The sequence below is a fragment of the Protopterus annectens genome, chromosome 2.part1, assembly GCF_019279795.1.
Source record: "Protopterus annectens isolate FY-2018-M chromosome 2.part1, PAN1.0, whole genome shotgun sequence".
In the NCBI taxonomy this organism is placed as follows: Eukaryota; Metazoa; Chordata; order Ceratodontiformes; family Protopteridae; genus Protopterus; species Protopterus annectens.
The window spans coordinates 1,315,313,410-1,315,336,695 of record NC_056729.1 but is presented as its reverse complement, the minus strand read 5'-3'; positions in this window follow the sequence as shown (position 1 = coordinate 1,315,336,695).

Genomic DNA, 23,286 nt, shown 5'->3' with positions numbered 1-23,286 from the left:
CCCCAGATATGTCACAGCCATGGTATCACCACAGTGCCACACCCTGCTGTGGAATATGACTGCATACCATCCTCATGTTGACACATGTACACCTACAATACAAATGGATAACATTATGGTGACCACAATCAACCAATGTTACTAACAGCTATAATGCATCATTGCTGGATGGCTAACCTACCTGACATGTATGCATTAAACTTTACTCCTGACAACATGTTACACTGCAGTACTTTGGTAAACTGTAGTACAGTCACTGTGTGCATCAGAACCATATTAGCCTGTCCCTGCATTGATGTTATGGATGACAGGGATGTGGCACAGGTATTATCATATGCACAGGGTGTGTTGTTGGTTTGCCAGAGACTGAGGTGGGCCATACATTTCACACATGTGTATGGGTGAGGGGTGTAATGAGGTGAACTGGACATGGTGATGTGGTGTGTGTAGCTATCGGGTTGCCCTTGGTGTGTTTGTGTAGTGTGTAGGTTTGCATGGACACAGTTTTGCCATGTGGCTACCCTACACAGGTGTTTAGAGACAGCTGCAGACCATACCTGGCAGTGGGTGCAGTTCACTGCCTCCAGCCATGGACACGTGGACTGTGCCTGTCAGGGGTTCCATGGGTGCATCCAGGTACAGGCCTCAATGTGCTACTCTCCCCTGATGATGACAGATGTCCTCTGGAACCAGGTCCCTCCTGGGACTGGCCAGGACCATGTGCTTGTGGCCTGCTGTGGTGTGGTATAGACAGCAACCCCCGCTGTGCCAGGGCTGGTACTGCCACTATGGGAGCCCCTTGGTTTCCTAGCATATCCATGTAGACTGCCAGCTGTTGGCATTGCTGGCCTACATCCATGCAGCTGTCACCGCACTCCCACCACATGTTCAAGCACGGACAAACCACAGTCAATGAGGGTCATCATCTCACCAGACTGGCTATCCATGAGCTCTGTATAAGCACGGATGGCACCAGAGAGTTCACGGAAGTTGTCACTTGCAGATGTGAGAGCAGCCCCCTGCAGCCTCAGGCCCTGTCTGGTGTAATGTTCCATATGTGCTTGAGCAACCATGACAGCCTGAAACATGTGCCTGCTGGTACCAGTTGTGGCGCATCTGCCAAGGGCATGAGGACCAGTGGCCCTACCATGAGCACCCTGGGACATCTTCCTATGTGGTACCCTGCCGGACATCCGGCTATGCATACTGTGACCAAGCACAGTAGGCATGGTTACAACATTCTCCTGTGCACTGCCACCAAACGCCAGCTGTCCCTCCGAAATGGCCACTGGTGATGGGGTATGTATAGGTACTGAAACTGTGTGCAGGGTTGGGGTGGCTAAAAGGGGGATGTCAAATGATGGTGATGTTTCAGCCCCTGACAACCCCACCTGTGCCTCAACAGTGCTATCATCATAATCGGTGTCTGTATGGACACCAACATCAGATTGCATGCAGGAGGTACCCTGACCCACCAGGTCAATCTGTGGGGGAAAACAAGAAATGCACTTTAAGACCTGTACAGCATTGAATGACAGTACACACATACGCACACATACACACACACACACACACACACACACACACACACACACACACACACACACCACCTTAATACCTACCTGTCTGTGATTTTGCAGACAGTCCCACATTTATTCCCATGTGTTCTCCATCCTGCATCACACTTGATAACATACAATCATTAATACCCCTCATTAACATATCATTCCTCTAAATGCCTAGACAAGTGATGACAACACAAAATGTTTTACTCCATTAGCTCCCTGACCTGAGTGGAGTGATTTTACATGGCCTCACTGCTGTAATTCAGTGTTCACCGTGTTTATGTCCAGACATCATGAGCATGGCCCCTATATGTGAGGGGCTACTATGTTCACTCCATAATATTATGCACTGGAGTGTCATGTGAAAGTATCGCTCAGTACATGCCAAATATGCTGCTCAATCAACCTATCCTGTGACAACTATAATATATGGATACACTCCCTGGTGTTGTCTAGTAATTCCCCAATGCATCTGTAGTGCTGCATACGTGGGTTGTCAGTCACCTCTCTGCTGAATGCGATATTAAGGGAATACCTGATGTCTACCTTCCCTCACAATGCATATTCCAAGCTACAGTCCTTATCATGCTATCAGCTGTCCTGTGATTACATACATAACAATTATTCCTGGTGTGTCATGTGTCAGTCCATGTTCATGTACTGCACGATCCTAAAGGGAAGCACGGCTGTATAAACATCTCCACAATCACACATATGCATACATGGACACCCACACAAACACGCGCGCTCACACACACACACACACACACACACACACACACACACACACACACACACACACACACACACACACACATACACACACACACACACACACACACACACACACACACAGGTGAGGTTGCACAATGATAGTACACACAGTCCCCCTATTACCCATCTGTCAACATGCATAACATCTGGTACACAACAGCATGCAGTGCAGCTATAGTCAATCCATGCCAGCAACAGTATACATGTGTCTGATGCATGTGCTGTGTTAGTAGGTGATGCCCCTTCCACTGGATACTACTGCACCCATGTACACAGTATTGCTGTGCACCTGTTCTGCAACCTGCCATGTACTGTACACCAAACCTCACAGGTGTACAACCAATTGCTGAATGTGTAGTACTGTGTCAGTTATGTCAACTCTAATGCTCACAGCATCTATGTTTTTCCGCACACATACCTGGGATGATATGTGGCCAGGTGTCATTTGTGAATGCCTGATGTCTGGTTTACAGATCTCAACATCAGCGGACCATGTATGATCAATCTAATACTATTACACTGACAACCGTGGCTATGGGGAGTGTACACACCCTTATTGATATGATGCACCCTTCCTTGATCTGTGATGGGACCACATCACTGCATATATTAACAGTACATGAGCCCGATATGTGACATATGTCCTGTACATTTACATGCACTGTCTACAGAATGTGTTAGGTGTGAGGATGCTGACCACGATGCATACACTCCATATGTGCATATGTGTGTACACCTTTATCATGACGGTTTGTTGCACCTATTGTTATGTGTACTACAGCAGTCACTACTCCTGACAGGGGTATACTAGGATGGGCTATCTGCATTTGTCAGTGTATGTTCAGTCTGCCCTACACATTTCCCCCAAAATCTGCATGATTGCAAGGTCTACTCATGTGCACGTACATTGGTGTTCACATGCTGCCATCACTATTGCTGTGGGGGTAGGGTTACGTCTGCCACATTTCCTGAACCTGACTGTGTGCAGATACAGCCATTCATAGCATCCTTAGGATCCCTACTGCAGTGCATTGGTGTGTCATGCTGACACCCCCTCCCCACCTTCATAGGTTCATAGTTTAGTACTAAGCTAACTGCCCTTGTGAGCCATTTTAAGCCTAGCCAATTATCCCTTGTGAGACTCAAACCCTGCACCTTGTGTTTGTAAGGCAAACACCTTAGACATTAAGCCACCCTCCCAACTTCAGCCTTTTTGCAGATGCTTGACAAGTAAGGCCTACACGTGTCAGTTTGCAGTGTCCCATACACTGCACACCGCATGTTACAGCCTAATCCCAGCTGATAATGTGGACCACAGTAATACGTTATGCCATAGTGTAACTCTAACAGTTGCCATTGCACTACTGGTTTATACACTGTTGTTGCACTATATACGGGTGATGTTTCACACATGTCCCTACTATAGGCCATGTCTCCCACCATTATGCTACTCCCTGTGGACACATTCTGCAATGACAGGATGTTAGTTATCTTGCAGGTGTCTGACATACCCTTCCAATACCCCATCATAGTCAACTGTGATGTCGTGAATTTAACAGCTACAATACATGCACATATACAGCATGCATTCTGGGTAGGTGTGTTAGATGTGTGGATGGAATATACCATAGCCATTACATGCCTGGTGTATTGGCAAGTATCAACATAAACCATACTCACTGGCTACAGGCTGCTGCCTTTGTGGTATACTGGAGGGGCCTACATAAGAGGGTGAGAGATGCAAAGTCAGTGGCCAAACCTGTGGCATTGCTACAGAGTGGGTTTAGCATTACAGTACATCAACAGTACATGTCCACAATACTACCACATATGCACATCTGTTTATCACTACTATGCAGCAACAAACTATATCTATGACATGTCAGATATGCATGTTCTACCTGTACAGATGAGGATGCATATGCAACAATGGTCTACTAATGTGCCCTGTGGCCTTACCTGCATGCTCCTCAGCCAGTGTGTGGGTAGCAACCACCTCCACAATGGTGTCCAGCAGTTGTTGGCTATGCGGATGGACAGGTGCCAAAAGGCTGGTGAGGACCTCCTCAACATATGTCAGGGGGGTTGGATGGATGACATGCCCTTCCCTGCTGCGAGGTGATACCACTGGACTGCAGCAGCATGCTGACAAGCATTGTGAAGCAGGTCAGAACAATGATGCTGGACCTGCTCATAACTGCAGTTGTGTAGTCTGATTGACCCTGTGGACTAGGTTGTTCCACAGAGCGGTCCACTCCTGCTGCTCATGGGCGGTCCAGCCAAACAAGACAAGGTAGTGCTGGATTAGGTGGTTTATCACTATGTCATTCTCAGCAACTGAGTAAGCTGGGAGCCATCCATGTGACATCTTGCCTGAAAGACATAAAGATAGAGACAGGTCTGAGCAACTCATACAGCAAGGTTACCACAGTTCTTAATACACATATCTGTCACCACCACCATATCAGCAACAACAAACTATACACACAACTCAATAGGTATGGTTACAGCTTACCTACCAGTGGGACAGATATTGTATTGTACCACACTTTGTGCTATGTGTTTGTAGCCATGGTCCCTGTGTGGACACCATCATTGCTGGCCTGTTACAGACTATTCACCTGCATGCCATTGTCAGGGCCACTATGGTTCCATATATGCCTGTGGTATACTTGCTATGTGATTGCTGCACATCTGACATTCTGTATTATAAGGGATATCTATGCATGCTGTTGGACATGTTCCAGGATTGTGTAGACTATTGCTACCCACATATGTTCTATAACAGTGACACAATATCATGTTTAGGGAATATTTGCCAGCAGAACGACCTGTCCAAACTCATCTGCCCATGTTACTAGGCCACATCACATTTCGGACCCTCCCTGGGGCCTCCTCATGTACTGGTCCAGCACTACCTTCAGGTGGAACCATCTCAGGGGATGTTGTCCCCCAGGGTCACACACAGAGATGATCTTGCCCCCCGAGGTAAGGTCCAGCGTATGTTCCATAGTGGGCTTCACAGACACATGTGGGATGTGCTACATCACCTTGAGGCACCCAGTACACATTCAAAGGCTCCACATGCTCCACCTGCTCAGCATCCAGGCCAGGCATCTTCTGAACATGGACTGCTATTGTGAGTAGCAGTGGGTGGGAGGCTTGTTCCCATTGGGTCCATATTGGGGCCCATGGGGCTTCCACATCACAGACCACACACACCATCCAGGGTGTTTACCCACCACATGTGTCACATACGAACCCTGTAGGCTGACCTCTCTATCTACCAACCTGGACCACCTCCCCAACTAAACGTGCCATACTCCCCATATTCCTATTCCGTACTTCACAGACAAGGGCAATGTGGTTCCAACAAGGGGTGCACATGTGACATACCCATCCATGTTGCACACACTAACAGCTGTACATATCTGTGTGTATTGCTATGTGTTCTGTTCCTTCACACATAGCATGAAGCACTGTGGTGGTAATATAGGGGACATGTATTTAAATACATATATGTGTTTGTATGTTTGTATATATGTAGACATGTGCATATAGGTATATATCTATATATGTGGAGATATATATGATGTATATATGTGTTTATATATATATGTCTACATATGAATATCTGTGGACATATATGTACACACACACATATATATATATATATATATATATATGTATACATATACATTCCTATATATGGGGTACATTCAGACATCAGGTCCACAATCTCACAACACCTTCCTGCACAGCTGCATGGTTCTGCCTTACTACAACACAGACAGGTACCACATATGGACACAGCCTAACATTAGGGGGTATATGTAGGCCCAGATTGCAGGTACCCTATTACACACCTATGGCATTCCAGCATGCTACAATACAGGTTAACCTGAGTATCCTGCAAGTGGTGGGCTGTGGAACCCACATGTCCATCATTATGGCATTACTTCCACCACCAGCTATTGGCCACAGTAATATACATACTTCCCATTTCACAGCACACACTATGATGGCTTACATCTTATCAGTCAGTTCTGCTCTGCACAGTTGGTGGGTATGACCCAGTACTCACACGGACAGACTCTATTGTCCTTAACAGTTGTACAACTGAACATCATTACAACAACAGCTAATGCCACATATAAATCATTCCACATCATCTATCCCATTGTTATGGACCAAGTACTACAGTCAATTACATGCATATATACTTCACATACCTGTTGTGGGAATGATGTCTCTTCTGGATAGTTTGCTGGATGGATTTTTTTTATTTTTGTTGTGCTTTTATTTATTTTTTTTACCTTTCACCCTCTCTCTCTCTCTCTCTCTCTCTCTCTCTCTCTCTCTCTCTCTATCTATCTCAGTCTCTCTCAAGTAAATGGATTGAGCTGCTTTGAATAGATTGCAGCATGGCTTTTGTAGGTGATGCACATGATCAGGTGATGGCCTCTGCACCAGTCAGTGTCCTCAACTTGCTACCTGCATGCAGCATGCTGTATAGTACTTCCAATTACCACTGTCATGGCAACCCACTACTATAAATCCCTACATCATGTGGGTGTGGTCCCTTTACTTTCCTGTATGGTGGACATCCTTCCTGTGTGTGGGCAGCAGTGTTACAGACAGCAGGTAGCAATACCTCTTACAAGAGAATTTGCGGACTCAGGCCAGCTACGTATTTGTATGAGGGTCCAGAACTACAGACAGAGTGTGAGTAGTGTTGTTGTATGCATTGTAAAGCACCAGTGTTACAGGGTTTGTGTGTACATACTTGTTTAACATGGAATGCTGTCTGTCTGCATAGCTCTCAGCTGTGGGCCTATCCACTTGATGGCCAGAGGTGTGCCTGTTATGTTTTGTCTGTCCACCACACAGGTCTTGTGTCAGATATATCACTGACATTGTGTGTGTTGAGGGTTATCAGTACAGGGCTACATCCATTTGTGTTTCTAACTTCATATTCCTGACTAAGGGTGTGTTGCAGACCATCCTGTAATGCAAGCGACTTGTTTAGTGTATGACAACACTATTTCACATATGGACCTGTGTTCCAGCCTCTGTCCTCCACCTACAGACCAGGCTTTGTCCATATGACATGCTGTCAGGGGTTGTTATGTAGTGGGCTGTGAGTATGTCATGCTGCCATTCCTGCTATCATTCCACTGCTGTTGTGGCCCCCACACATATTGTAGAGTTGAGTCCATATATGTGTGGGCTTCATCTACACAATACATGTGTGCCCTTAAGCACTCCAGAGGCCAGTGTATGTAACAGTAGAATATGACCCTATATGTCAGTCTATGGGGGGATACACCCTAACTAACCTAGACTGTTACAACATGTGGGCATATCAGAGGTAAGCTGCCTTACGGTATCTGAATGTACATTACCATACAATTAATCTTGGGTTAATGCAGGCCTACTGCTTCCTGCCATATAGACTGTTCTGCTTGTCAGTGTGATTGCAATGGTGTCAGTTATGCCGTGTTATGTAACAGATGCATCCCATTGTGTCAACTGAGGTCTTTACCCTCTAGGGATTGAGTACAGAGTGTAGATAGAGGCTACTGAACTATACAGCTGCATTACTTACTGTTGATTGATTATCCTGTGGCCCAGTCTGCCTTTACTGTTATGTTACACGAAGGCCTTGGCCTGGACAGCAACATATGTAAACCTTTCCAGAATACTGTATTAATTTATCTGTTAGACAGTTACATTAGTCTGTTTATATGTATGTCAGAGTCTAAACAGCTATATGACATGGCATATACAACTGTAATAGTACACAAATAAAGCTTTCCCATGTATGCAAACCTGTGTGTGGTGTTATATCCTTTGACCACTCTATGGCTATAAGTTGCAGGCAGCAATTGTCATTTGTATGGGTGGCTCATACAGTGTCCAGTTGGTAAGGTGGCAAGTGTAGACATAGTGGCTGATCCATATTGTGTGCACCTTCTACATATGTATCTTCCTATGCATATCTCTGTGTGTATGTGTAATTACATATATATCTATATGTATATATATATATATATATATATATATATATATATATATATATGTATCTGCATATATGTGTCTGTGTGTATGCATCTTTGTACATTCCCTATGGTCGCCAGACTGTACTGCATGATATGTTACTGATACCAGGCTGACATCATACAGGAGGGATGGAGTACCGTTAACATCTTGCGCCCATGTTGTGTTAGGCCCTGGTTATGGGATTTGCAACAGCTGGTATTGTATTGCAGAGCAGATGTGTTTGGTTTTTGGGGGGATATCTATATGTACAAGACATATGTTGCTTGGGCGCCCTCACCCCCATTAATGGTGCATGTGGACATATATGTTTTTGTTATGTTCTCTTTTATAGCTATAGATATATGCCTGTATATACATATATAGATATATATTTATGCTTACATATATATATATATATATATATATATATGTATGTATGTATAGACATATATATATATATATATATATATATATATATATATATATATATATATATATATATATATATATATATATATATATATATATATATATTTATGCTTACATATATATCTATCTATCTCTATATATATATATATATATATATATATATATATATATATATATATATATATAATGCTGTGTATATATAGACATATATATCTATAGCTGTATGCATATGTATATATATATATATATATATATATATATATATATATATATATATATATATATATATATATATATATATATATATATATATATATATATGCACACACACACACACGGGGAGGTAAGCACTGCTAACTTCCGGTTACAGTTTCTTATACTGATTTAGCTTCTCAATTGCTTAACCTGTGTAGGCATTGCTTACCCCCACTCAAACAAGTTTAAACCTGCTTAATTCTGCTTAAAAGTGCTTACCCCTGCTTACCCCTGTGCTAAATTCTTTAAAAGAAAAGAAAAAAATGGTTGATAGGGAAGTGGTGAAAAAGGGGCACAAACAGGTAAAGACAGTAGAGAAAATAGCTAGTGATGTGCAGAAAGGGTGTAGGGGAGGTCCATAGCTGCCCATTTCTTCTACAGCAACAGCTGTACATATACATTGAATTTGAAGTTAGACTTGGACACTCTAACCCCCTGAGAGAGGGGTGAGGACAACAATAATATGCTGTGATGCCAGATAGACCAAATTACATGTATCCAGTGGACACGTGTGCAAAATGGACAGCTATGTATGGGGTGAGATTTTGTTTTTGGAACAGATCACCCTTTTTTTTTCAGGTGAGAGTGGGATTTTGGGGAGGGATAGTAGGTATATTTGGGGAGGGAGGTTGGGTAGGCTAACAGACAAGACAAATGATGCATACAGGGGCCGTATATGAAATGTGGGGGGTAAACACTTTGACGGGAAGAGGTGTTTGGAAATTGGAAGCCCGTGAGCCCCCTAGTGGAAACAGTGGGACTGAGGTCCCTACCCATGGGAAGTCACCACTACACCTTCACAGCCCCGAAGGTGGCTATGCTGGGGGCTGAGTCATAGTGTCAGGCCAACCCTCTAGACATGACACATGCCCTCGAACTGGCATAGTAGATCTCCAAACTGCTGACTGAGCTAACTACGCACCACAACCTGGACCTGGCGATGGGTGACAGTTTCCTATCCATGCCCAGTCCCGGGGGTGCGAGCCCCATCCTCTGAGGTTGTTCCACCCAAAGGTGGTGCAGGACCAGTGGACAAGGAGGTCCCAGGCTGAGCCCCAGATGTGCTAGTGCCCAGTGCCATGGCCAGCTGAGGTGGGACAGGGGGTCCGCTGGGACCCGCATTCCCATACATGCTATTGTGTTTATGTTTTATCAAAATATGTGGGTTAGCAATAGTCAGCACATTCCAGGATTAGATATAACAGCATGCATAGATATTCCCATTAACCCAGACACAAGATATGGAACAGTTGCATTGCAAACAGAACACGTGCATATATGGGACCACAGTGATAATTACAACAGCATGCGGGCACATTGATTGCACCATGCCACCAATATTGGAGTATTTCAATATAGCATATGCATAGAAACAGATTTAAATAATTATCAAACAATAGGACATATGTCCCAGCATTACAGTGAAGTCATCACATATCAACTGAGTTGGGTATTTAGTTTATTGTTGCAGATATGGTGGGCGGGGAGAGAAAGATGTCAATTAACAATTAGTATATTCCTGTAGTTCTCATTACTTTCCTAGTCAGTGCTGTTATCTGTACCTTACAAGTATTACTACACTACACTATTGCCTTAGTTTGGACAGTGATATGGCTGTCGACAACTATATACATGAACCTGTTTTACCTGCAGTATACACCTCTTACCCGGTATACCTGTGGAGGAAGTGTTTGTTAGCACTAACTGTTTCTACACATACTCCCAGATTTCAAGTTGATGTTATGCACATACCTGTCCATCTCTTTTTGCACAGACTATGGCCATGTCTTGACCACATGCAGGTGAACCAGGACATATGTAGACTATTGCCCTCTTCAACATTTAGTGACTTACAACACTCTTATACAGGATTTCCTAGACAGTTATATTATGTAGCACAGTGTGGTTGACAATGATGAGTTATACCTTATTATTCAGAGAAACTGCAACACTCACAATGCCATACAATACCAGAGTAAACAGTACCAGTACAGGGTATCAATGTTTTATTTCTAGGCACAGTGTTCGTATCTGATGGACCTGTGGGAACAATGTTTGTTAGCACTACCTGAATGTTGCCACACAAAGTACCAGAATCCACACTAGCATTATGCACTTACATCTCACTCTGTTACTGTACACACTCTGCTCACAGCTTGCCAACATGGGGGTGTCGATGGGGCAAACTTGGCTTATTACTCTCATAACAGTTTGGGGAGTTGCTAGAGTGATAAGTTTGTTCTTATAGATGTGTGACAAGTAGTTGTATTTCTTGTTTGCACACTATAAGTCTGGGATCATCCCACTTATTTCCCAGGGGAACAGAGTAACAGGCAGCAGATATGGGCCAATTTACTGGACATTTTGGACATATTTGTACAGTTGTGAGGTATGATTCTGTATGCAGACTACTAACACTCCTAGGATTCGAACCATGGCTGTTTGTGCTAAAAATACAACAGTTCACATCTCAGTTGCGTGTGCTATTTGGATTTTGTTGTCTGTCTTTTCACTGTTTTCTATTTGTGTCTCTCACAGTTTTACTAAATGACCTCTGAGGATTACACCATTCATATACAGACATTCCTACACATTTTATTTATGTTGCACAGTGTGGGTAACAGTTCTTAATACAACAGTACTATTATGTGGTGCATAGTACACAGTGGTGCAGTGGTTAACATTGTCACCTCACAGCAAGAGGTTCTCTGGTTCAATTCTTGGCTGGGGTGCTTTCTGTGTGGAGTTTACATGTTCTCCCTGTGTTTGCGTGGGTTTCCTCCGGGTACTCCGGTTTCCTCCCACATTCCAAAGACATGCATCTGGAGCATTTCTCCCTGGGCCTCCGCTGAAAACAGGCTCTGTGGAACCTAGTTGGACATTCCCGGTCAACAAATGTTAAATAAAAATAAATAAATAAAATAAATGTGATTACAAATCTACATTACCATATGATACCAGAATAAACACATGCAGTCCAGCAGTTAGACCTTTTGTTGTCAAGCTATTATGCTTTTATTTACATACAACCTATATGAGACTCTTCCTGCCATATTCTCTGGTGTATGCAGTACTTGCCTTAAGCAATACAGGTTTTATACAGGCAATTAACTTACTAATACGTTTAGATTTATTTCCTATGCAAGAGTATTACTAACCTGCCTCATGTCGCAACCTCTCCAAGCGACATCCATGGGCCTCCTGGTTCGCAGCCCATTCACTTGCCACTGTAAAGGACATAAGAGGGATATTTAGCCATACCTATCCATAATATACATGAGCTAGCAATTATTAAACAGATAGTGGAGTGATACTTGCACATATCTGGGACCTCCCCTGTCTTCCTAGGCTCTTGGATCCACTGATCCAAGAGATCCCCCTATCACCACTTCAGGTCAGCATAGTGATGCCTGACCTGCTCACCAGTTCAGGGTATGCAAGTGGCACGGCTAAGGTCACAGGTGAGATGGTCCCAGGCTTCTGCTTTATATTGGGAACCCTGGTACTGGCCCTGCAGCTGTCTCTGCTCATGGTCTTTGGCTAGGAGTCCTGCCATGACTCTGGACTCCTGGATGCCCCAGCACTGCATCTGAAAGCACACACCCTCTCCCATTCTAGACATGGTGCCTGCAAGGAAAAGCTACAACCAGTTATGAGATGTATTCCCACCTGTTGAGTTTAAAAATGGCCGATTTCCCGCACTTTGCCATGACTGGATGGTTTTGAAAAGGCTGAGCTATGGGCACACCTGCTTACCTAAGGTTGGCATTGTTTAAAGGGGTATACCAATGGACAAATTGAGTTAGCTGACCTACACATTGCTTACACCTACTAAGCTGGCCTGTGCAATGCCTAGCATTGCTTAATATTTAATTTGCATTATATTTGCTTTTTGGCATTGATTTATTATTCATTACATGTTATATATGTGTCTGGTATCCGTGATTCATGTGTATGCACACTGTATGGGGTCCTTGGGTTTATTAGTGGACTTCAACAATTTATTACAATTACACCTCACATCTGGGCTTACTGCAGTACTCCAGTTCACATATTTATGTTATGTAGTAGGTTATAGAACATAAGACTGTATATAGATTCATTTTACATGTTCGGTTTGATTTTATTATAGTGAGGATTTGTTTGGTGATACCTCAATCTTATGTACTGCTGTGATGGCTTGGTGATTAACTATTGCAACTACAGTGTACAGGGTTCTGGGTTCAAGACCTGCAAAGGCTGTTTATTTTGTTTCTGGCCAGAACAGCGGCTGTTGCATACAGAGTGATTAAGGTACTTTTAAGCACTTGTAAGTGGGTTTGCGCGAAGGTAAGCAATGCTAACCTCCTGTTAAATATGGTTACAGAGAGTTAGCTTCAATGTTGCTTAACCTGCGTGTGCATTGCTTACCCCCCATGCAAATGGGCTTAAACCCGCTTACTATTGCTTATATATATATGCTTACTCCCACTTACTACTGCTTAAAAGTGCTTATACTTGCTTACTAGTGCTTACTCCTACTTACCACTGCACTAATTTAGACAGTAATGTCTAATGGTTCTTGGGAAGGTTGAGGATTTGGAAGCTATATGGAGTTATCATTCATTACACATTTTACCTTCCATTCGTATCCCTGATTCCTGTGTACATATACTGTATGGGGCACATGTGATTATCTGTGGACTTTGCAACATTATGACACTGACACCTCACATCTGCATTTAATGCAGTTCTCCAATTCACAAATATATGTTATTTAGTAGGTTATGCAACTAAAAATATTGGTCATAAAGTGATTTGACATGGAAAATTGAATGTGCTGCAGTGGGACTTAAACTAAGATTGACTTCTCGTAAGATGAATGCTTGCCTACTACACTATTGCTATACTCCTTCATTCGTATATATCTTGCTTTTTATCCTCTTTTGCCATTTAAGCTGCATTAACCATAGCTAAGCGATGGGCAAACCCGCGCACCTACAGTTAAATTTAATCTGTTTCATAAAAAATAAAGTATCTTTATATTTTTTTTGTGTTAACTATTGCTCTTGTACACGTGGGGATGTTTCTGGGGGTATGCATACACATATGAGTGGTCTCACTCATTCTTTTAGGACTTTCTGCTGTTCTTCATTGCAGGGGTGTGTATATTCTGAGAGCTCTGTTCTCAAACATGCCCCCTGCACTCTTACATGCTCTGTGTAAGATTAGGAGCTCAGGCAGCACGCTTTCATTAATATGCATGGGTTGCTGCCATCCTGCTCCTAAATGGCTGCTTCCGTGCAGGACTAAGCTAGTCCTACATGGAAGAATAGTAAATCTGGGGGGGGGGGGTATCCCCAGTTGATGGTATTTTAGGTAATATTTATAAGTAGAAACTATACTGGTTTACCAGTGGCCTGGGTAATTTCATCAATTAAGTTAAACGATTAAAAGAACTGTTGCTTCTAAGTTATACATTTTAATGGGTTTCAATACACCTATTTTTTATGTTTTTATCACATATTGAAAAAATAGTAATATAATAAATTTGTCAGAACACAGAATGTCTGTTTCAAAATAAATATACATAACCCCTCACTGCTTACCATAATAAACTGTGCAGACTCTACAGGTTAAAGACAAAAAAAAAAGAGACAAAAAAAAGCATCATTGCCGAAACAGCCATTTTATTGCCATTAAACAATACAGACTCACTGTAGCATTGTTTTGCCTCCCTCCCTTAACATAAAACATCTGTGACTTGCTGAGTACTAGCCTAAATCACACACTGAATTAGGTCTGTACCTCACAAATAATGAAGACAGCCTCACTGGTTTAACCTGACTTTTTTTGAAAAGGCTCAAAGAAGTCTCAAATGTGGTGCACTTAAAAAACTTTCTTAGACCTAGAACTCAGACTTCAACTTGCCAAGAATAAAAAGTAACTGGTATAAAAAGATCTCTTCTATCAGGACAAAAGAAGTCACTTTATATCACACAGCAGTTATAGTTATAGTTGGCTGACTGCCTTCTTAGCATTCAGATTCTGGATAGTAATTTAAAAACAGCTGTCTGTTGAATAGGCAGAGTCCATACGTGGATTCCCAATCTCTTAGAGCATGGAGAAGTAGCAGCATGTGTCCTGTCTGCACTACATGCAGATTTCAGAAATGTGTAGAGCATATTCTTTTGGTGTAAGTGCCTAAGCGATCCAATCGTGAAGCATATTAAGTAATATGATACTGCACAATCAAGTGCTATGTATACCCAGGACCAGTATTGTACACTTTTATCACCTACTAATGATTTTACTTTTAATTTCTCCAGAGTAAACAGAGCTAAAGATGATGACTTTTGTACATCACTGCACAATTTAACATCTTAACACACTGGGCCGGATTCACGAAGGCTTGCACGGAGTCTAAGAGTAGTGTAAGACTCCATGCAGCCTTCGCAATCCAGGAACAGCCCAAAGTCCGTGTAAGAGTCAAGCTAAAACGGCTCTTACATGGAGTGGGCGTGGATAAGCTAATCAACTCACTTGCAGCCGAATAGCATGCAAATGAGGCTGATTAGCGATCCAGGAAGCCCAGAACAGCCCGTGTAAGAGCCGTTTTAGCTGCAGAAATGTACTCAGTTGACAACTGAGTACGTTTCTGCAAACACGGCAATGGAGCCATGTCAGCTCCAAATAAAGGGTGCATATGTGATAGGCAGCATGCCAATGGCCAAATATGTGGCCATTGGCAAGCTGACCCCATGCAAATATATTAAAAATAGAAATTTTTTTTCGGCGATTGCCGATGTTTAAACCCAGCGCAGCCCCGCGCAAACGGGCTGCACTGCATAGAACATAAAAACGAAGGTTTTAAACCTACAAATGTAGGATTTATGCAATACATGGAATGTCAATGGAGGGACCAGCAGAGCAAAACCAACATGGCCACCGTGTAGTGGTTGCTAAGGGGGGAAGCAGAGTCTAAGAGATGTAACTAAGCATCAGTAGGCAATCCGATGCAAATGAGTGTAAGGATACTGAATTCCACTGTCACATAGCAAATGAGCACATTCTGAGTAGTGTAAGAGTTACATATGGGGGAGGAACAGAGTAGGAGATAGGTGACATCACAGGGGGGAATGGTAGAAAGAGATGCAGGTCATTGGAGGTTAGAGTTACATGACAGATGTCAGGCAGATATCATGGAAAGAGGTGTGCCACTAAGTAAACATGAGAAAGTCAAGAAATGGAAGGTGTACACTGTTGCCTACACCAAAATTTCTTGCTGGACGTGTATGTGCACGTGTGCGCGCCATGAAGCGCGAGTAAGGCAGTGCGCGCGCGTGTAAGGCAGTGTGCGCGCGTGTAAGGCAGACTCAGCATGTGGGAGCATGTTGGGAGATGTTTAACACCGTGAGCGCGGGCGTGCACGTGTTTAAAACCAAATAAGCAGATTCTGAACTGTGTAAGTATGTGTGCGCGTGTGTAAGCCACTGTGTTTCTGCTGGTTTGCACACGGCTCCACCCTGAGGAAACAGAAAGGAAAAAGGAAGCAACAGATGTAGTAGGAAGTTAGCAGGGAATACTGCTGGAGCTAGCAGGTGAAAACAATTAGATGCAGGCAATTACACAGGCAGAATACTAGGCCAGCCCAGCACTTAAAACTCTGCAAACAGCAGTGCAGAATGTTTCTCTCAAGAGACACTGCAAGACAGGAGTTAAGTTATCAGAAGTGAAAACTGAAAAAGCTGAACTCAGAGCAGAAATGTTAGGGGCTGCCATAGCTGTCATAATGAGACATAGGCGACTTGCTGAGGGTGGTGACAATGCAGATGGTGCCAGACAACCCACAGTGAGGAGACGGAGAAGAGTGTACAGACCCAGGGTCACCTACCATGGGTTACATGAGCTGGAGATAGTAGAGTGCTATAGAGTGGACAGAGACCTCCTGCAGCAAATAGTGGAGCTGTGCAGGCCACGCCTCACACACAGAACCAACAGAGGGGAACCCATCCCAGTGGAAACCAAGATATGTGTTGGCCTAAGAATACTAGCAACAGGTACCTTCCAGAGTCCAACTGGTGATATGATGGGGATATCACAGGCATCAGCTTCCAGGGTACTGCACCAGTTCCTGGATGCCATGTCAGCACATGTCGGTGATCATGTATACTTCCCCAATGCCCGTGAGGTATTGGCCAGCAACATGCGTCTCTTCCAGCAAATAGCGGAATACCCTGAGGTAGTGGGTGCAATAGACTGCACGCACATATGCATCAAAGCACCAGCCGGTGAGCGGGGTAGGGCAAACATCAACTGCAAGGGCTTCCCCTCCATCAACTGCCAGGTCGTGTGTGATGCCCAGGGCATAATAATGAATGTGTGTGCTGACTGTCCTGGGAGCTACCACGATTCCCACATCTGGCATTTGACGCAGCTGTACCAGACATTTGCCAATGGGGACATCCCGCACGGACACCTAGTGGGGGATGCAGGGTATGCACTGGAGCCGTGGCTGATGACACCCATCAGAAACGCACACACACCTGAACAGGAACGCCATAATGAGGCACACGCACAAACACGTAATGTAATAGAGCATGTGTTTGGGCTGCTCAAGTCGTGGTTCCGGTGTCTGGACACATCTGGTGGAGCCTTGCAGTACACACCAACTACATGTACATAAATTGTCATGGTATGTGCTATGCTACATAATATGATCTTGCGAAAACAGCTGCAGCAGGACCAGCATAGGGCTGGGCCAAACAGCCCCCCACCATTGCCAAGGCCACCACAGGCACAGCGTGACTCGGAAGATGAACAACCTGAGCCTGCCCCAGTAGGCAGAAGGAGGCGTGCCCAGTATGCCCTGGCCTTGGCAAAGAGGCAACGCATAGCACATACATTGGCTCAGTAGGAACCTTGGGAATGATACCCCTCTCTGACTCACTCATATAGTAACAGGGATGCCTAACATGACACAACCTGCTCTCAAACATGTACAGGGAAGTGTAATATGCACATCCAACAGAGGCAGCCCTGCAGCACCACCTGAGGCATGAATGCTATGTGTTAAGTAATGTAACACCAAGTACCATATGCACACCTGAGGACCCTGACTAACATCCTACCCTCAACAAGCAGCATGCCACAACATGACAACGAGATGATCAAGTGCAACAATTGACTGATGTATTGCAGTTACTCAAAGGGGACCCAATGTGTGCCAGTCTGGGATGACATGCTGAGCATGACATGATGCACCACCTGCTAGGACTGGCGTGCACCTATCAGTGCAGGCCGTATGGATACTGGCAAAGGCTGTTGTCACTCACAGTGTGCCCTGAATAGTTAAGGCTCAAAACACAAACCTATCTCCATAGGTACCAGAAGGGATAAGAATAAGATAAGGGATAAGGTGAAACAGCAGGATGCATGCAGCCTAAGCTCACCCAGTATGGAGAATGTTGATAACTGTGCTGTAACAGAAAACTGAGGCAAGGCTCACAACAGCACCCTAACACTACCAGGTTACACCTCATACTGTGCTGTACAGCCTCAAAACTTGGAACAAGCTACAAAAGGGGGGTGACTAGCAAGAATTGTCAAGGATAACCACACCCCCATGTTGGTACCACCACAAAAAGCAGCATGGACTAGCCATGCTCAAGTAACAGTGGCTAAAACTGCCCCCCAGTTTACAGCCTGCTACAGACTACTGGCCCAACACCAGGAACTGCATCCGGCCTATGCCGGAATACATGAATATATCAAGTCCTCCAAACCACATTATATTGGGCGACTGCAAATACCCAGACATATAGACTGGGAGCATTATACCAGCTGCAACAGTGTAGGACAAAAGTTCATCGAATCCACAAACCAAAAGGCCCAGGAACAACGTACCACCCCCATAAGAGGGGTAAGCATACTGGATGTGATAATCAGCAACATGGGTACGGGATGTCAAGATGAGAAGTGTATTGCCCACTGGTAAAACCAGACCATATAGTAATCACACTGGATATACAAATCCTGACCACAGTCCCTGGCTGGGAAACCACAGTGGAAAACATGTGCTAAGCAATATTTTCACACCTCCAAACTGATGTGGAATCCACTAAAGGTCCCGTGCAGGTGCAAAATATGGGCCACACCTCAGAACCTGTAATACAGCCATTCCATGAACACTGCCAGGAATGCTTGGATTATGCAGTCCTAAATTAAAACAAGACACAGTGCCTAAATCTGGCATGGTGGACACCAGCCATAACCAAAACATGCAAGAGAATGAGGAAGCTACTACATGATACAGCAAACATGAACAATGAAGTAATTACTGATCAGTAGTATGGCAATAAAATCTGTCCACACATGCAATCCACTAAGGCCAGCCACAACAAGTGGAATCTGTGAATCCTGAGGCAATGTTACACCTGCCCCAAGTACACAGACAATCCCAACTCCACCCAAGAAATACAAATATATGTTAGAGATGCAACCATCCATCCAAACTGGAGGCTGAGCTCCTCAACTCAGTACTCCCAAAACAAGTCAGTAGGAGAAGGTAACCACACACACCACAAACACATACCCACATAGACCTATCACAACTGCAAACCAAACACATAAACACAGAAATACATTCCCGGAGGCAGAAATCACAAACACAGCACACCAACAGAGGCCTCTAAAGCAGACACCCAATGAAACAGCCTCCAAACATAGCACATGCAACACATAGCACACAAAGCTGGTGTGCCAAACAGTCACAGGCCAGAAGGAGAAACAACATGCCTGATACAGTTGTAATAGGTGACTCCATAGTCAGACACACTGCTGTCCCGCACACCAGACTGAACAAGGAAAAGGGTACAGTAAGCTGCCTGTAGGCTGCCACAATATGCCACATAACAGAAATATGTAGGTCACTCCAAAGCAAGTAGACATATGATGCAGTCATAGTCCATGCTGGTGTGAATGACCTGAGATGTACTGCCCTAGACTACATGTAAAGAGACACAGATGAGCTATCCGATTATGTAGTCCAGGCCGGTATGACACTCACCGTTTGCAGCATCCTACCCTTACCAAGAATAATGCCACAGTACAAACACGGAATGATCAGTCATAGCAAGTAGCACACTTACTGGTGTCATTCCAAGGGATCCAATGTCTGTCTGCTTGGGATGTCATGCTTGACAAGCCATGCAGCTGTTCTTGGGATGGCCTGCACCTGTTACCCCTGGGCGTCTGAATATTGGATAAGGCCTTTGCCACCTCCATAGAGCCTTTTGTAGGCAAGGCTGAAAAGACTGACCCTCCACCCTAGAAAACATAAGTGGGAAGAAACATAAGGGAAATGCTGACCAATGCCAGATGTGTACACCCCAATATGCATGCTCCCGAGGCCATCCCCAGAATAGAGAACATCGATGTCTGTGCAGTGCCAGAAACCTGCTGCAAGGCTCCTGACAGCACACCAGCACTACCAGGTTATACCACGTACCATGTGTCATAGCCCCAAAACCTGGAACAAAACATAAAAGGAGGGTGAGTATCCATAGGCAGCACAGACACCCATACGTCCAGGTAACTGACAATGCACAAGGCAGTGGAGTTCACCCATGTGCAACTAACTGTAGGCAAGACTGCTGTGCAGTCTGTAGCATGCTACAGACCACACTCTCACACACAATAACCCCCCCCCCAACTGTCCTGAAGACACTGGACAGTATGAATGTTCCATCAAATACCAAACAAGGTACCACGAATTACCACATAGGTGGTAAACCATTATGTATGGAAGGAGTAACCAGGGACCTAGGGACACAAGTGGACAGTAACCTGTTATGTGATACCCACATTGCCAGTGTGGCTAGGAAGACTGTCTACATTTGACACCGTATCAGGAAAGGAGTCACATCTACGGCAACAGAGGTCACTGTGCCCCTATACTTTTCTCTAATCACACCCATAATCTAGTACAATGCCTCATATGGGATCTACCTTACCTGACACCTGCAGCAGTTAGAAAGACCTCAAAGGTACCTCACCAAGAGGATAAAGTGTCTCAAATATATGTCATATGCTGCCTGGCTGTAGACACCCCAGCTGAATCCAGTCACATACTGCCCACACAGAGGCATTGCATGCCTGTTGTAAGAGGCCATGCCCAACACAGGAGTAATGGACATGCTCCACCCCAGAAAACACATATCCATTGGAGCTGCGAGTGAGAGATGTCAACCTCAACAAATAATGAAATAGGATGTGCCGTTGGGACAGATACATAATCCAGAGGCTCCCCACACCCTGGACCAGAATTCCACTCCATGTTAGGCAGAGCCCCTCACTGACACTTTTCAACAGGAATCTTGCCAAGTGGATGGATGATTGTAGAGTTACAGTGGGGGTCTTCACTGTGTCATGTCCAGACAGAGGCACAGCAAAGCAAATCATAAATGGCCATAATATCCACATAGCAAGGGGTCTCAAAAGCCACACACACTCTGGCTAGGCTAACAAATGCCCAGGGTGGATAGCCTAGTATGAACCTATGAACCTATGTAGATACAAATTGTACAGGACACTAAGGATAATCCCAAGGCTTACACAACTGATGGTAGGAGCCATGTTGGGAATGCACACATATGCCCTGAATCACACAAATACCGCAAACACACACACATATTGCCAACATACATCCTGACAGGTGCAGTGCAACCCCCCCCCCCACGAATGCAGAATATCTATCCCAGCAGACTGCTGGCCCCCTGACATTGCAGATGCTGAGGTAACAGACAACATCTCCAAAGCAAAACACACAGCAGCAATGGTATGAGATGGTGTCCTGGGCTTAGTGCCACATGGACTCTAAGATGAATGGAATGCCAAACCACACTACTGCTCAATGTCAGCCTTACCACAGAATATGTACCCAAAGAGCAGTGTACAACAACAGTGGTCCTTCTCAACAAAGGTGTTGCCTGAATGGATACTGAACAGTACTACCCCAGAATCCTGAGAAGCCCAGTTTGCACAGCTATGGAAAGGATCAGTATGTACCACAGACATAAGGATGTTGGGGACCTACTGACACCGGACCCAACCCAGTGTGGCCTTCTCAAGTGCAGATCCTGCCCCTAACCATGTTTGACTCAATTGAAACAGTCATTAAGGTCATTGATGAGGGCAATGTGCTCCACACAGTGTATCTGGACCTTGCAATGGCTTCTATACAATACCCTACATGTTCAGTATAGATAGGCTCACCAGCGTAAATATAAACCCACATGTCAGTAGAGGGGTTGCAAACCAGACCAAGGACAGAACAGACATGGTCAGACATGCTTCAGCCATGTCAGACTACAAACCAGATATAACTGACATCCCACAAGGCTTTGTCCTGGTATCTCCCTCGTCTGGTATATATGTCCCATAGGTACAGGCAAACATGGAAGGACTGTGTCCTAACATTTTTGCAGAGGACTACAAACTGCTCACCACATATGATCCACCAGCTGACACATGCATCCCACAAAAGGGCCACATAGAAACAGACAACTGGTGCCATAGCTATGTCAGCAAGCTAAGTGCAGAAACGTGTATAGTCAACCCCCGTGGATATACAGTAAGTGCCCACCAATTACCACATAGGTGTTAACCCATTATGTAGTTAACATGTAATGAGAGACCTGGGGACACAGGGTGATAGATATCCTGCATTGGACAAACATGTGCTGTAGTGTTTACAGAAACATACCATATACCCACATAATCATGAAGGCTGTCAGATCTACATAAGGGGAGGTCATTGTGGCTCTGCAGTCATCCTGCATCAGTGGTACAATCGACTACAATAGCCCCTGTGGGATGTACCTCAGCAGACACCTCCATCAACTGTAAAGTCCCCAACAGTACCTCATCAGGAGTATCAAACAGCCTACACAGATGCCATGTGTTGCCTGTGTTGCTGGCATCAATAAACATGCTGCACCTTGTACAATCTGAATGGCAGTGAGCTATGCACATGAGAGATCTGAACCCCAGCACTGACTTACATAGGACAAGCTGTACTGTGTGATCCATAACACAGAAGCCACTCCCACCCATGAGTGAACCCTCAGCACAGGCTACCCATAGAGTTACTTATCAATCTTCCTCAATAGGAATCCTGATGGGTGGACGGGAGATGGTAGGTTTATCCTGGGTATCACTGTCATGTCACAGGTAGACAGAG